Source organism: Protopterus annectens, chromosome 16.part0 (genome assembly GCF_019279795.1).
Source record: "Protopterus annectens isolate FY-2018-M chromosome 16.part0, PAN1.0, whole genome shotgun sequence".
NCBI lineage: Eukaryota > Metazoa > Chordata > Ceratodontiformes > Protopteridae > Protopterus > Protopterus annectens.
In genome coordinates, this window is record NC_056750.1 from 664427732 (window position 1) to 664446193 (window position 18462).

An 18462-nucleotide genomic window follows, 5' to 3' on the forward strand; every position below is an offset into this window, starting at 1 on the left:
TGCTTCCATTGTATGGAAAGCTTTCTACATGGCCCATCTCATAAGTAAGGGTATCTTATCCAGGGACAAAGAGGTCATAAGACCCCTGTTTTGTTCCTTTATAAGGCCAATTATTGAGTACAATGCCCCCATCAGCATGTACCTCGCAAAGCACATGCAGCAGCTGGAGAGACCTCAGAGGCTCCTCACCAGGAGAATTCAGGGCCTCAAACACATACCCTACACATGATAGGCTAAAATCCCTATCCCTCTACTCAGTTTCATACAGATACCTCAGAGGTGACCTCTGTCTGGCATACAAAGCAATCTCAGACCCCACCTTGATGGGACTGCTGCATATCCACAAGTCAAGCTCCACTTGAACAATCCATATGCATGATCTCAACCTGGTCTGTGATATCAATAAGACTTGCTGGCAGGACAGATTTGTGTCCCAGAGAATCTCCCTTCTGTGGAATAGGCTCCCTCTCCACATCAAGCAGAGTACCTCATTATCCCTTTTTAAGTGCAACCTGGATAACTGGATGGGAAACAGAAAATAAACTCCTGGGATTCCACCTGTGTCCCTGCGGGACAGGGGCTCTAGGTGCTGACTTGTCTAAACATGGGCTAAACTCTTGGCTAGGCTTATATGGGCTAATAGCCTAGTAACCGCCTATGATTCTAAAGGATGAAACTGATTAGCAGCCGATAGAATTATCTTCTGCTGTGAAAAGTGCATAGCATTTGATCATTTGGGTTGTGGTGGATGCCTCTGACTGTCTTGAGTTTCTCCCAAGGATTATTAGTCCATTTTCTGGGAAAAATTCTTAGTTCTTTGTTTTTTATTTCCAAAAGAGCTACTTCTTCCAATAGAGTTATAAAATCTTCAACAGTTGGAGTGGAGGACAATTTCCATCTTCTTGTAATACATTTTTTGGCTACTGCCAACACTGTCCAGAGTAAATATTTATTTTTGTTGTTCATTGTAATAGATTTGTTTACATTCAAAATTATTAAAGATTGTGATAATATGAAGGAATCAGTAAAAATAGCTTGAAGAAATTTTCCAGTTTCATTCCAGAATTTCTTAATTAGAGAGCATTCATAAAATATATGAGACCAATCAACCTTACATTTTAGGGAACATCTCCAACATATTATTTCTTTAGAAAGATTGCATTTAGCAATTTTATTAGGAAGATAGAAAGCTCTATGCAAGAATTTCCAGAAAATAATCCTCCAGACTTGTAAACTGGATGTTAATTTAATAGCACGCAGAAGATTAGTTTTATTCTCTGGAGTTAGGGACAGTGTATGATCTTTAGTAATAAAATTCCAAAATTTCTGGTTAGGAGTAGTTTTATAAATAATGATTTTATAAAGTTTTGAGATTAAATTCTTCCAATTAAGTTCTCCATATAGTATTTCATGTATAATAAATATATATTTAGTCAATGATTTAAAGGAAGAATTCTCTATTGTTCTACATAAAGCTTGAGTAAATGGAATTAAACCATTAAGAGCTAACCAATCTGATTCTGATAAATTAAATGTCTCAATTAAATTTTGTGCATCTAGGGTGACTAAGTTCATTTTACATTGGTACCGACACGTAAAATTTTGCATTTCCCAAGTATTAAGAGTATCTGTATTGATATTATTAAAAACATTCCTTGTAATTTTAAAAGGGAATAATAAGTGGAACCATAGTTTAATATCAATATTGTTGTTGATAACATTTCTTAAAGTGTTGTATAGTTTATATAATTTAGATTTGTGGGTTTAATAGTGTTATATTGCAAATTAAGACAAAGTGCATACCAAGGTTTGCTGTTTTGTTCATTAAGTTGTAAGTTTTTTATTAATTTATTTTCATTTAGAATAATAGCAGTTTGTAGAGACTTCCAAGCTGAAGACAACTGTGGATCTATCCAATTTAAAATTGTTTTAAGGTTAGAGGCTTTGATATATGATTCTAAATCTGGAAAATTTATTCCTGCAAGCTCCCATGGTCTAATATGATTTTATAAAGCTATTCTATTTTTTTTTTAGGTACCATAAACATTTTAAGAGTGTTTTATTTATTTATTTTAGAAGACTTTTACTGGGTAATATGGGAATAGATAATGCAATGTAATTTATTTTGGTAATAATATCATTTTAATTAATTGTAGTCTAGCTTCAAATTTAAAGTGTAATTTATTCCGTTTCTTTGTAAGAATTTTTAAATTATTTTCAATATTGTTATAGTTCGTATTTAAGGTTAAGTCAATGTTCTCACATAAAACAATCCCTAAATATTTTAAAGAGGATACTTGTTTCCCAATTATTTCATTTATAGTTGATTTATTGCTATCATTGTGATTTCTTTTATTTAGTAGTAAGTGATTAGATTTAGAACTACAAATTTTTAATCCTGAAATACAGTAACATTTTTTAAATAATAAGTCTAATTCTTGTAGGGATTCCACTGAGTTTCTTAAAGTAAGTAAGATCGCATCTGCAAATAACATTATCTTAGAATCAAATTGATTATATTTATTAATTCCATTAATTTTATTATTAAATTGGATTGCCATTGACAAAGGTTCTATTGCTAGTGCAAATAGAATTGGGGACACTGGGCATCCTTATTTGGTGCCTTTAGTTATTTCAATAGATTCAGACATAAATGGTCCTAATTTTACATAAACTAGATTATTATTATAAATATTTTTATAAAAGTAATGAATTGGATAGGAAATTTATATAATTCAAGAATTTTAAAAAGAAAATTCCAATTTAATGAGACAAAGGCTTTTTCAATATCAAGTGATTATAAGAACTTATTGATTATCTCTAAGATATCTATGGTAGTTAGTATTCTTTGAATGGTATCTTGAGTAGGTCTATTATAAATAAAGCCTGTTTGATTTTCAGTGATGAGATGTGTTAGTGATTTTTTAAATCTATTAACTAGAATAGACATTAATATTTTATAATCATTATTAATCAGAGATAATGGTCTATATGAACAACAGAGACTAGAATCTTTATTTTCTTTTAATATAGGGGTAATTAATGAATACCTCCATGAAGGTGGCATTGTAACTTGTATGTATGATTCATTCAAAGCTTTGTGCAACACTGATATAGCAGAGGATGGTAGTAGTTTATATATTTCATTAATAATACCATCTATACATGGAGCTTTGTTATTTTTGCTTTCTTTAATTTTTTCAGTAATTTCCTTTAGTGAAATTTATTTCTGGATATCATTAATTAATTTTTCTGGTAGTTTTTTTTATCATTTGGAAAAGTCTAAGTCATATTCCGAAGTTCTATGTTGAAATTCTTTATTTTTGTATTGTTCTGAAAAAATGATATTTGAAAGCATCCAAAATATCACTTGTATCTGAGACTTTTTTTTTACTCCTCCCATCATGAACCACACTCAATATTATTTTCAGTGGATTGTCTTTTTACTCTTATTGCTAGATTGTGCATATGTTTTGGAGACATAAAAAAATAATTTAGTTTTAGTTTTTCTAAAGCCAAATTAGTTTTGTGAGTTAGAATGTTGTTATTTTTTTTTTATTTAAAGAATCAATTTCTTTTTTCTTATCTGACAAAATTCTCAAGTTATCATTCTTAATTATTTTTATTTGTTTTTGTATGTTAGATCATTCAAACTCCAATTTCTTTGTTTTATTATTAAACCATGTTATGATTTTGCCATAAAAATATGCTTTCAGGGAATCCCAGATAATTACCATATTTACCTTACTGGTTAGATTTATGTCTAGGAAATATTTTATTTCTGAATCTAACCAAGGTTTAAACTGTTTTAATTTAGTAATGTAAGCTGGGATTCTTTTAGTACGTTTCCTAAAGTCCGTTTGAATATTAAAAATAAGTGCACTGTGATCAGATAAAGGACACGGGTTATTGTAAAATATGACATTTTTTGTTTTTAGATCTTGAGACATAAAAATTCTATCAGTTCTAGTCTGAGTGTTATGTCTAAAATCACAGTGAGAAAATTCTAATGAATTGTCATTTTTGAGATGAAACAAATCATATAATTGTGAGTTATGTATCTATTTTGTAAAAGTTTTCCCTATAGAGGTATACCATATGGAAAGGTATTTTGTTAGAGGTTTCTGAATCATTAAATAGACTACCCTTAGTATTTTTAGTTATAAGTTCTAAGTGTTTTTTATTGTTTTTACCCCAATTCCAGGGAACCAATAAGCATTAACTAATGTCCAGATTCTATTACTAAATTTTATTATTATAATTGATAAAATACCTTCCTTATCTTCATAATTATAAATTACTTGAGGAGAAATTATGTTTTTCTTCCATATTGTTAAGACTCCTCTAGTTTTTTTGATGTGTGAAGAATTACATAATTTCAAATATTCATTTGGGTTCTAAATAAAGCTATTGTTTGTTTTTAAGTGAGATTCTTGAATAAAGACTACTTGTGCTTTATTTAATTTTAGGTACTTTAGTAAATTGAATCTTTTCCTTGTGTTATTTAAACCATTAACATTTAAAGAAAGAAAAGTTAAGTCCATCTTATTTATTCATTGGCTAAAGATATTAGAATAATATAGTAAGTATTTATTTTATTTAAATGAAAAGTTTATATTTTAATGACATTGTTGATTCTCATTAAATAATTTAATTTTAAATTAAGTTGAGGCCTGAAAAACAAAATCATTCTTAAAAGTGATTAATCTTCAACAAACCCTTTAACTGACATAGAATGAGTATCATTCCTAATCTGACAGAACAAAGATATCCCGTCAGATTACCCATCGTTTACTAACAATACTGATAAAGGCAGGTGAGTCTGAGCTCCAAGTTTAATGTCCTGAAGACCTCTTACTCACAGCAGGAGTTTACATTAGTATTAATTTTTAATCAAAAATATAGTTAAGAAATATTTGCGTGGAAGTTTCCAAACCTTTAACTTAAAACAATATTCTGTTATTTCCTATTTCATACAGATTCAAATAATTGATGGAAATAAAGTATTTAAAGTTTCGACTGCCATGCAAGTTTAACTTCCATTATCTATAATTAGTAATGGAACAAATCTCAGGTTACTTCAAAGTTAAATTTAAAGTTTTATATGAGCATTCCTACTCAAAAGAAATATTTAAACCAAAATGTAGTTATTTGTTGTTCTAGTTTCCTTTGTACTTGATTATGTTACTTTATTCTAAGTAATTTCAAGATTGACATATGTCTTTAGACTAGTCGAAACCTCATTATATACTAATAAATTTCTAAAACAGTAAAAACAAAGCAATAATCTGAATACATGCACTCTACTTCAAATGTTTTCAGGCATATAATATAACCATGCACAAACTAATAACATTTATATATTAAGCAATATCAGTATACCAATTCTTAACCTATATTATTTATTCAGAAATGTTGTGAACGTAAAGAAGTTCTTAAGTGCTTAGAAATATACAACTCATAAATATGTAAATATGAATAAGTTAGATAGTTTGCTTAAATTGCTTTATGTACATCTTGATCTAGAGTCATAATGCTTCCAAACACATTGTTTCTAGTTGGTAAAATTTATAATATATTGTGCTTAGACTAGAAGATATTTTTGTTGATGTTATTTCCTTTGCCATTTTTATGGAAAAAGTACTTTCTCAGAGAACTATACATTCATTATATGCTTTAAATATTAATGTAACTCTGTCAACATAAATACTGGTGACTTCCCCACATGTGGAAGCCTTTATGACAATAATTGTTATGAAATCTAGTACATCAAGAGTTATAAATATCTAAATTCAAGAACACTACTATAACTTCTATATCAGAGTTAACTCTCCATATAACTATAATAGGTTTACAAAGAAATCTTAGAGTATATTGTTTATATTTAAGAGGCACCCATACATCAATCGAATCTGGTTCTTTATGAGAAAAGAAAGAGGGGTTTCCTTTCAAGCACTTTACATATATGATATCAATATAAATATTTGCTGTATTTCTGTTTAATAGTTTTTGGCATTTGTTTATAATATACACTTGTATCAAAGAAAACGTTATAAGCATTTTATGACCTTTAGTCCGAGGTACTGGAACATGGCCCCTCACCCCTTATTTCCATTGGCTGTTATTTCTTATGCTTTAATGAATAGTTTGGTGGTCTTTTTGTGGTATGGTATTAGGCTTTAATTTGAGTCTTTGAAGTCTTCACATTGCCATGTAAATAATAATATAAACGTTATCTTTTAGAATAACATTCTCAGATATTTATATAAATATTTTAAGACCAGGTACTGTCCGCTTCATTACCAATTACCCTAGGAGCTATAAAAGATTCACAACATTAAGCAGTATATCACTTAATCATTTTCATGCAGACAGTCTTTCAGTTCCTTACAGCAAAATATTCATAGCCCAAGGGCTTCATAGCAGAGTAGCTAATGATTGCATATTATTACAGTTACTTTTAGTGTTGACCTGGGCAGCATTTCAAAATAAGTGTCGGTCTCCATCACACTTAATTTTGCATAAAGTTATAAGAATATATACCTTTATCTGTTTTCTTGTAAATTAATGTACTAGCATGGCCAACACGAGTCTTCTTAGGTGTATGCTTACAAAAGTATGCAAACTACTTTAGCCTTCCTTAATGAAATAATCAGTTAATTCTACACTGAAACTGAACCATATACAATACAGCAGTCTGTAAAAGCAATGAGTAACATTATAAGTATGTTTAATCTTTTAATGTTTCACATAAATGCTGTGAGTAATACAACATTGATGTAATAAAGTCTACCAATGAACATGACTTTCCTTAAACATTTAAAAACAAGCCTAATTAATTTGCAATAGGAACATACGTGAATGTGCCTGATGATGTGATTTTTTTTCGACATTTTTTTTTTTCACTAAGGAAACACCATCAGCGAAATGCATAGATAGAAATGGAATACATGTGGTACACTCTTTTTTGTATCTTTTCACTTTCTCTTTAACTAAGCTCAAGTCATTAACATTCTTTTCATCAATCTCTTGAGATGTATACAATACATGACAACCATTTGACACAGAGTCATTTTTACTATCATCAAATCTATTAAGTATCCCTTTATATATTCCATTGCAAGTTACATCTGTAAATATATAAGGATGCTTCATAAAAAAGGAAAATTTTTCTTTCCTTCTCTTTTTTTCATTAAGGTACCAACGTATTATCGCAACTAGACTCCAGACTAGGTAAATACCCAACTGCATTTGTTTGTAAGTATTTATAAGGGTAATATTTGAAATCAGTCTATAATTTGGGATATTTACCTCTCCAATCACTCTAAAATCCAATCATTGCAAAGACAGTTTCATCCCTCCTGGCTGTAAAGATATAACTGCTATGACAAATAACATTACTTTTCCATATTCTGAGTATCACAGAACAAGTAAGTGCAATGCCAGATGAGCAGTTTTTTTTCTTTTTTTCCTTTTTACACTGTATCATTTACAACTATTGCATTTATGTATAAGTTTACCTCTTCACAATGTCTGGAAAGTGTAAGTGGAAATGTGATACTCTGAAGATATTAGCATGCTTTTTAAAAAAAAATCACCAAACGAATCTGGATTATGTATAAAAAAAATAAAATGTATTACAGTCACAAAGCAATCACATGCAGTTGAAAGCTTCCCCGCCCTTCCCCTCATGTGAAAACAAGTAACTCACGGAGTTCAATTATATCAGTGTGCCTCATTAACGATTTGTAAATATTGATGTATTTCACTTACAAAATGAACAGAACAACTTGTTTTGTGTCAAAAAACATTCTCTGAAAAGTGACATTTAATTGCTGCTTCAGGGACACACGTGTGTCAGGCACTATCTACAGTTTATTTTGTGAAAAATAAATAATTTATCACATTTATATGTGGCTTAATTTTTTTCTTTAAAAAAAATGTCATCATGCCATATTTCAAAAGCATCTCAACAAGAAGGGCTTGGAAATGAGCCGCTTCTCCATCTTGCAGTCTGGATGCAACAACACGCAGGCATCAGTGATATTTTAGAAACGTACAAGTTTGTACTATAAAAGAATGTATCCACTAGTAAACTGAACATGTTAATTTAAGCTATGTTACATTGTGAATTGACTTTAGACAGTAATAGATATTCCAATGTTATTTCTGTTTCAGTTGACTGATCAGTGTGACAAAATAATGATGGTATTTACAAACCTCTCTTCACTATAACTTATATCTTCCCTCTGTTAACAATGCGAACAATCATCTGGCATTAATCCTGGCTATGACAATATACAAGCATCTTCCAAATTTCTTATTATTACATGTATGATCTAGATCATGCTTTACATGACTGCATATTGGGATGTTTCTGCTATATTTAATTCTCTTTATAAGTAAGCAATGCTGTTTTGTATATGTTACAAACATTGTTATTAATTTAAATGTATGTGATGAGTGTTAGTGAATTGTTGAAACATTTAGATTCAAGTATTGCATTACCATTCTTTACATGACACTTCTGTACATTTAAACAAATGTCGTTAATACAAGACATGTAGGTTAGTTTAGTCATCACGGTTACCATCACGTAACTGTACAAAGCAAATCAGAACTTAACAACTGAGGTGAATGGGCTACAATTTGACTAAGTGAACATTCTGGTGACTTAAGAACAATGTATAATTATATTGTATGTGTAAAAATAGAGATGGAGGCATATTTAGCACTAGTGGCTAAATTTAATGAAGATTGACAGCAAACGGCTTCTTGGAATTTTACACTGCTAGTTAAGCGGATTTCCTTATTTCTCATGTTAGCCGAGAATCTAACAATAAATTATGTAAAGCAAACTATAAATTAAATGAAAAAAGAAAATAATTATAGCCCCCATAAATATCTATTTTAATATGTAATGTATGTGCCCTTCTTAAAATAAATTGTACTTTCCACAAGCTGCTAAATGTATACAAATAAGCTTTTTTTTTTAAAGTTATAGACCTGTAAATAATGTTACATAAATAGAATAATTCCTATTAATTTCTATTCTTTTAACTATAACTATCTTTTTTTTTTTTTATTATTTTTATCCTCGGGGTGTGGGTTCATTATAACTAATTGTGGACTAGTTGGATAGCTTTTTTGCACAAGGTACTTCAGCCTTTGGTCCCCTTCTCGGATATATAATATTTGCCAGAGTTTGGGTGGGCTAAATGTGAGCTTATTGTCATGGACTTGGAAAGTATTCTTAATGGGTTATGTGCTGATAAAGATGACATCAGAGTGCTTGGTATTACAAATATTAACAGCACTAACCAGAATCTTTCTGATTTGGACCCTATGGACGGCTGGAATTTAGCCTTCAGCAAACTAGGCAGGGGGATGAAAACCCTGAAAGGAAATATTTGGCATCTTAAGCTCTTTAGAGCATAGGAAAATAAGGATATTGCACCTAGAGGCCTCAGAGTTCGGGTCCAGCCTTTGGTTGGAAGGCTGGATGAGACTCTGATGAAGGATTGGGATTCTGCACTTCAGCAGGCCTCTATGTCCATTGTACACATTTTGAGTTCATATTATGAAAGGATGATCGACCTAAATATAGCTGAAGTTAAAATGTGCTGTGAGGAAACCAGAAAGTTTGAGGGTCAACCATAGTATATTACTTGTTTGAATAAGCTATCCAAGGAGCTTTTAAGTTTTGAAAAACAGACACGTGATAAAAAGATGAGAAAATTCAATAGGGACGTAACAGATTATCACAGGGGTAAACCCTTTGAATTGTTGAAATCAGTGAAGTTTTCTAACATCAGCAGATCCATGATGGTCAATAGTAAGAAAAGACCCAGATCCATTCTTAAAAGGACAGATACTAACTTTTGCAGTACATCAGGTGAGGAATCCTCTTATACTGATATAGATGGTGCCAGCACCCATGACTCTCCCACCCCAAAAAAACGTAATATGGATCACCCTTTAGAACTGGTGGGAGGTGGCGAGGGGACAGGAAACATAGGAAAAGGAACAGGAATAACTATGGTCAAGGGACTGTTACAGACTCTGATGACACATTAGGCAATAACTGTCAAAATGTTTTGAATATTTCCAGTGTAATTTTAACAGAAGAGCAAAAGCAACTCCTTAATAAAGGTTTGAACTATGTGCCCAGTGTCTTTGTGGACGAAAGTACTATGGTATATGATTTATATGATTTCTGCCATAGAGTCAATCTTAAGTTGTTTTTCTCTGGTGATAATTCTCAAAGATCTAATGATTTCAGATTTCACAGGTCGGATTTTCAGCCTCAGATGAACAAACGTGTCTCTATTTTTTTGCAGGCTGTTCTCAGGGATTTACACTTTAACATGGGTGATTCTTTAGTACTGGGTCATAATCTTACTACTGGGCAAAATGAAGCATTAGGTCAGCTCAAGAATAACCATAGCATGGCTATTTTACCAGCGGATAAAGGTGGGACAGTAGTCGTAATTAATACAGATTATTATCTGGATGAGGGTAAGGGACAGTTGTCCAACCCACATCATTATATGGCTATGACCCTGGATCCAACGCCAAACTTTAAGAGGGATATTGATTCATTTTTGAGTCAGGCGGTAGAAGCGGGTATTATTAGTGAAATGACCAAAGCACATCTCACTGTAAGGGACCCACAAAAACAGATTTTATACCTTTTACCAAAAATCCATAAATCTCTCACCAAGCCTCCAGGTCGACCTATAGTTTCTAGGATGAGTTCCTTGACCGAACCTCTCTCAGCATTTTTGACCCAGTATCTCAAACCCCTTTTGACACTTATTAGGGCACGATTACAGGATACCACACAGTTTTTGAAAATTTTATCAGAAACACAACTGGAACCTGGGTGGTTGGTTTGCACCCTTGATGTTAAGGCCCTGTATACAAACATCCCCATTGGGCCGATCTTGAGGGCCTACAGTTTTGGTTGGAATGTGCTAATTTATATTCTGCAGGCTTTAATACATTGCTTCTATGTATGGCGGAACATGTATTAACTAAGAACATTTTTTACTTCCAGGGAGAATGTTATTGGCAAATACAGGGCACGGCCATGGGTGCCTCTTTTGCACCAATGTATGCAGATCTGTTCATGGCCTTCCTGGAAGAACAACTCGCTTATGACTCTTCACATAATCTTTTTTTGGATGAAATTGACATTTGGCAGAGATATTTGGATGATTGCTGGATAGTATGGCAGGCTGATACAAATTATTTGGATGAGTTTGTTCGATATCTGAATGAAAATAAATGGGGTATTGAATTCACTCTAAACATGGACGTTGATGAAATCAATTTTCTGGATGTCACTGTTCGGAGGAATGTGGATAATACTCTTAGTACTAGAGTATTCCACAAATACATCCAATACAATAGTTTGCTCCATGCCACTAGTTTACATCCTAGCCATACCATCCACAACATCCCATAATCTCAATTTCTCCGTATGAAGAGAATTAGTTCCACCATGCAGGATTATGATCTGTCACGCCACGATCTTTGTGACAGGTTCAGAAATAGGGGCTACAGGGAATTTGACATCATATCAGCTAGCAATTGGGCCAGTTGTCAGGATAGGGATTCTTTATTGGAATATAAAACCAAAACTAGAGCAGACCCTGCTGACACCATTAGGTTTGTAACCACCTATGGGCGCAACATCAACACTCTTAGAGACACTATACATACACACTGGAATATTCTATTGGCTAGTGATGACTTAAGGACAGTGTTAGGGACCACATGTCAGTTTTCATTCAGGAAGGGTAAAACATTGGGGTCTCACTTTTCCCATTTTAAACATGCCGGCAGTGGGGGTGCCATTTATATCAACTAACAGTATCCGGGGATAATTTGATTGGTATGTTTCCCTATGGACATTATTCATTGTGCCATTAAGTTAGTAAACTCAAACAGTTTACCAGCAAAAAACACCAACAAATTTTACAATATGAAGTTTTTTGGGAACTGTGAGACTGACTGGGTTATCTATCTGACCACTTGTAAATGTTCATCTTCTTATGTTGGTCAGACATCATGTGCAGTATGTCTGAACACTGTAGTGATATTCATAACAGGCGTGAGACGAATGCATTATATAGACATTGTATGATACATACTAATGCGGAATTCCATTTCTTGATTATTGACAGAATTACTGGGAATGGAAACAATAAACAGGGATGGCACAGTATTCTAAAAAAAAAAAAAATATTGGATCATTAAGTTGGGGGGGCTATTCCCTCCTGGACTTAATGACCACTTGTAATGCTGCATTCTTTATAGTATGCTTTATGGGACCTATTTTGCCTAGATTAGGTTTGCATGGTTCTATCTTTTTCTCTCTATTGGAAATTATATTTCTTGGTGCATATTTATATGTATATTACCTTCTTAGACTGGTGCTGATTTAGTTACAGGCTAACTTTTCTGAACTGATATTTGTATATTATGGAAGGAGTGAGTTTTGGTGTTGTAGTGGGCAGGGCTATTTTTCTATTGGTGGGGGGGGGTCTATTTAGGTAGGATTGTGTGTTTTGCTTTATAATGCTTTTCCACTGATGAAGATTTTGTAGCCGAAACCGGTATGGACAATAAAAGGATTTAGCCTTTTTGCTTAATCCAAATTTTTTTTGGGTATTTTGTGCCTTTTTCTCACATGCAGGCTATTTGTTTTCACTTCAGGATTTGGTTCAGCCTAGCATGCTCGTAAGTGCAGAGTGCTTTCTACCATGTTAGTTATCATGGTTACCATCACGTAACTGTACAAAGCAAATCAGAACTTAACAACTGAGGCGAACGGGCTACGATTTGAGTAAGTGAACATTCTGGTGACTTAAGAACAATGTATGATTATATTTTATGTGTAAAAATAGAGATGGAGGCATATTTAGCGCTCATGGCTAAATTTAATGAAGATTGACAGCAAACGGCTTCTCAGAATTTTACACCGCTAGTTAAGCATATTTCCTTGTTTCTCATGTTAGCCGAGAATCTAACAATAAACTATGTAAAGCAGAGCCGGTGTTAGCATTTTGGGGGCCCCCAGCAAATGTCAAGCTGGGGGCCCCCTGCCCCCTTTCAGTCTAAGTATCACCCTGTCACTGCCACTACTTCTATCCATCTTTTTAGTTCATGCTGCAGGCTTTTAGGAGTAGTACACACAGACTCATCTGTAGCTACAATGATCTTATTACAACAGGCATACATACCACACTGTGTTGGCCCATCTCACAAAGGGACATTTACAGTTACTGCCATTTAGGTGTAACAAAGATACATTACAACAACTCTATGTACAGGACAGAACTAATATGCAATGGAACCCTAGGCACTGGTTACTGCTTCAGCCCCCGCCAAAAAAAAACAAAACACACACACCCTCCAGAGTTCCCCTCTGTTTTCCCCATGTTGGGCTTCCCACTTATGCACATTACTTTTTTCTTCAGCTTTTTCAAGAAGCCATAACTTTATATATGCTCTAAAGTGCTTTTTAAGTTTTTTTTTTCTTCTTTTTACCCAATGATGGCTTGAACAGAAATGATGATTAAGGAAAGAAATTCGGTGTTGCTGTTCAGCATTAGTTTTCCTTCTCTCTTTTCAATATACTTTCTTGACCAAGTCAGCATAGGAAATAACTCCATTAAGCCGCTGCCCCCAGAAGCTAGAGCATTACCCAACCTTTAATTCCAAAAGTGGCCTAAACAAAAATTGTGAGTAAGAACATTTTTACTTCCAGGGAGAATGTTATTGGCAAATACAGGGCACGGCCATGGGTGCCTCTTTTGCACCAATGTATGCAGATCTGTTCATGGCCTTCCTGGAAGAACAACTCATTTATGACTCTTCACATAATTTTTTTTTTTTGGATGAAATTGACATTTGGCGAAGATATTTGGATGATTGCTGGATAGTATGGCAGGCTGATACAAATTATTTGGATGAGTTTGTTCGATATCTGAATGAAAATAAATGGGGTATTGAATTCACTCTAAACATGGACGTTGATGAAATCAATTTTCTGGATGTCACTGTTCAGAGGAATGTGGATAATACTCTAAGTACTAGAGTATTCCGCAAATACCCCCAATACAATAGTTTGCTCCATGCCACTAGTTTACATCCTAGCCATACCATCCGCAACATCCCATAATCTCAATTTCTCTGTATGAAGAGAATTAGTTCCACCATGCAGGATTATGATCTGTCACGCCACGATCTTTGTGACAGGTTCAGAAATAGGGGCTACAGGGAATTTGACATCATATCAGCTAGCAATTGGGCCAGTTGTCAGGATAGGGATTCTTTATTGGAATATAAAACCAAAACTAGAGCAGACCCTGCTGACACCATTAGGTTTGTAACCACCTATGGGCGCAACATCAACACTCTTAGAGACACTATACATACACACTGGAATATTCTATTGGCTAATGATGACTTAAGGACAGTGTTAGGGACCACATGTCAGTTTTCATTCAGGAAGGGTAAAACATTGGGGTCTCACTTTTCCCATTTTAAACATGCCGGCAGTGGGGGTGCCATTTATATCAACTAACAGTATCCGGGGATAATTTGATTGGTATGTTTCCCTATGGACATTATTCATTGTGCCGTTAAGTTAGTAAACTCAAACAGTTTACCAGCAAAAAACACCAACAAATTTTACAATATGAAGTTTTTTGGGAACTGTGAGACTGACTGGGTTATCTATCTGACCACTTGTAAATGTTCACCCTTTTATGTTGGTCAGACATCATGTGCAGTTAGAACACGAATGTCTGAACACTGTAGTGATATTCATAACAGGCGTGAGACCAATGCATTATATAGACATTGTATGATACATACTAATGCGGAATTCCATTTCTTGATTATTGACAGAATTACTGGGAATAGAAACAATAAACAGGGATGGCACAGTATTTTAAACAAAAAAGAAAAATATTGGATCATTAAGTTGGGGGGCTATTCCCTCCTGGACTTAATGACCACTTGTAATGCTGCATTCTTTATAGTATGCTTTATGGGACCTATTTTGCCTAGATTAGGTTTGAACGGTTCTATTTTTTTTTCTTTATTGGAAATCATATTTTTTGGTGCCTATTTATATGCATATTACATTCTTAGACTGGTGCTGATTTAGTGACAGGCTAACTTTTCTGAACTGATATTTGTATATTATGGAAAGAGTGACTTTTGGTGTTGTAGTGGGCAGGGCTATTTTTCTATTGGTGGGGGGTCTATTTAAGTAGGATTGCATGTTTTGTTTTATATGCTTTTCCACTGATGAAGGCTTTGTAGCCAAAACCGGTATGGACAATAAAAGGATTTAGCCTTTTGGCTTAATCCAAATTTTTTTTTGGTATTTTGTGCCTTTTTCTCACATGCAGGCTATTCGTTTTCACTTCGGGATTTGGTTCAGCCTAGCATGCTCGTAAGTGCAGAGTGCTTTCTACCATGTTAGTTATCATGGTTACCATCACGTAACTGTACAAAGCAAATCAGAACTTAACAACTGAGGCGAACGGGCTATGATTTGAGTAAGTGAACATTCTGGTGACTTAAGAACAATGTATGATTATATTTTATGTGTAAAAATAGAGATGGAGGCATATTTAGCACTCATGGCTAAATTTAATGAAGATTGACAGCAAATGGCGTCTCAGAATTTTACACCGCTAGTTAAGCATATTTCCTTGTTTCTCATGTTAGCCGAGAATCTAACAATAAACTATGTAAAGCAAACTATAAATTAAATGAAAACAGAAAATAATTATAGCCCCTATAAATATCTATTTTAATATGTAATGTGTGTGCCCTTCTTAAAATAAATTGTACTTTCCACAAGCTGTTAAATTTATTAAAATAAGCTTTTTTTTTTTAAGTTATAGACCTCTAAATAATGTTACATAAATAGAATAATTCCTATTCATTTGTATTCTTTTAACTATGAAGAATAAAGAATATAACATTAAAATATACACAAAAACTTCATGTGTGAAGTGTTTAAAACAGTGTGCCGTGAGAATAAGAAAAAATAGAAGAAGACTTATGAGAGTTCATACGTTAGCTGAATCTTTGAGAGATTTAGTGGTGTCAACAGATTTAATATCGGTTCTTTGTTTTTTCTTCCTTACATCAGTCTTTTTTTTCTGATGATCTCTTCAGACTAGTAGAATTTGACTAATCCATTTCTTCTGGTAATGAAATTATGTTATTGTTAATGAAGGAAGTAGCTTCTTCAACATTATTAAATGTTCTTATGTCATTGTTATGGTGAATTCTAATTTTGGCAGGATAGACCATTTGTGCTTTTATTTTGTTTTGCTTGAGGAATTTCACCAATGGCCAGGTTTTCTTTCTTAGTTCTAATACTTTTGAGAAATAGTCATTATCAAATCTTATTTGACATTTTTTATAGATGATTGGGGTTTTCCTCCAGGCTTATCTCAAAACCAGTTCTTTGTCCATAAATGATAGAAATTCAACTATAATGGATCTCGGAGATTAATTAGTTGTGGAGGATGGCATTTTTCCGATAGCTCTATGTGCTTTCTCAATTCCATAAGATAGTCCTTTTTTTAGATCTAGCATTTTAGGTAACCAAGAATGCAAGAATAAGATGATGTTTTCTCCTTCAGACTTCTCTGGGAGACCAAAAATCCTTATGTTTGTTCTTCTTTCCCTGTTTTCTATATCATCAACTTTATTTATTAGCCATGTATTCTGTTGTAAAAGATATTCACATTGGTGATCCTCTTCTTTTAGTCTCCCATCTATGTCATTCAGAGAAGTTTCAATGTCTGATAACTTTGTTGTTGCTGAAGTATTTCTTTAAAAATATCAGTTTTCTTTTGACAGTTATCTTTAAGATTTTTTTCAGTAAATCTCTCCAGCTTCAGAGATAATTCTTGAAGGGTAGTAGACATCAGTTGGATTTCTTTTTTTAGTGTTGAGTCTGATTGAGAATTCCTTGTGTTACTCATTTCCACACAATTTGGTTAGTCTTCAGGTTAATTTGACAGGAAATCTTCAAGATATTTCCTTTAAATTTGGTAGGTTTATAGCTTTGTGGTTCTTCTATAAGATTTTCCAAGAGTTATTTGAATAAGTTAAATATTTTCCTGTTTGCTAGTATGAGTTTGTGGAGCTCAAAAATGTTGCTGCTAACAGTTAGGCATCTAGGCTCCACCATCGAGACATTTATTTTTTAGCAGATGGCACTGCTATGATATTTAGACTTTACCTCAGCAGGTGACTGGCCTTAGAGAAGGTGCTTGTGAGCTTTGATGCACTGGCTATCTCATATTAATGTCAGGTACTGAGTAGAGTATTGTACAGTAATGCCAGCTATTGGCAGTGGGAATACGGTCATCTTTTATGACTTATTGTTAGTCACAAGTAGAAAGTACAAACATTTTAAGGGCTGGTTCTTGGACAGTGGTTGGTTAAAGCACAAGGACACATTTATTTGTCCATCTGAGCAGTTTACTGTGCTGATCTGAGTGACCATCTTTATAGTGGACAGCATAAGTAGAGTAGTTGGGGGATTCCATGTCAAAGATCACGATTTGGGCATTTTTCATCTCTTACAGAAATCACAAATAATCAATGTTCATTTGCTTATTTATTTGCATTTTGTTAAGGGAAACTCTGATCAGGCAAAACCCCTTTTCACTGAAGATCAGAAAAGAAAATGCATTATAAATTGGACATGATATGAATACAAATTTGGTCATTTTATATCTATTGATTCTTGTCTAGCTGAGTGGTTTGATATGAAGCCTGAGAAATGAAAGGATTCAGTTGGGGAATTGCACAACAGAGTATATTTTTAGGCTGGGGAAGGCTACAAAACATTGGAAGAAGAGGTAGAATATGTAGCTTATCTAAAAAATGTGTAATGACTCCATACAATATTCCTACATTCTAACCCTGTATCTTATTCTTTTCGTAGTCCCTGCCTTTGTCATCATCGTGAACTAGACATTATTGCTAATTCATATTTTCTGTTAATCAAAGATTGCTGGTTTAAACTGACTACCAGCTTACAAACTATAGTTTCTTGTTTTCCTTCCCTGGATTCAACTAATCTCCCTACCCATCTCTTGATTTGAGATTTATTCCCTAATAGAATGTCAGAGCAGTCTCCCAAAGTGTTATCTTCATTACTAAATGGTTACTAACTGTAATGTAACTTGCCAAACTTTAGTTTTCAGAGCATAGCATAACCCTCTTTCTTCTACAGTTTCAGTCTCTCTCTCTCCCAAACACACACACACATATATATATATATGTAATGTCTGTCTCTGAGGTCTACTCCAAGCTGCACCTTTTTCCACACTAGCAATTTAAGTTTTCTTTTTTTAGCCAATTGGAAATAAATGATGAACTTTGCTTTCTAGGCACAAGAGGATATTT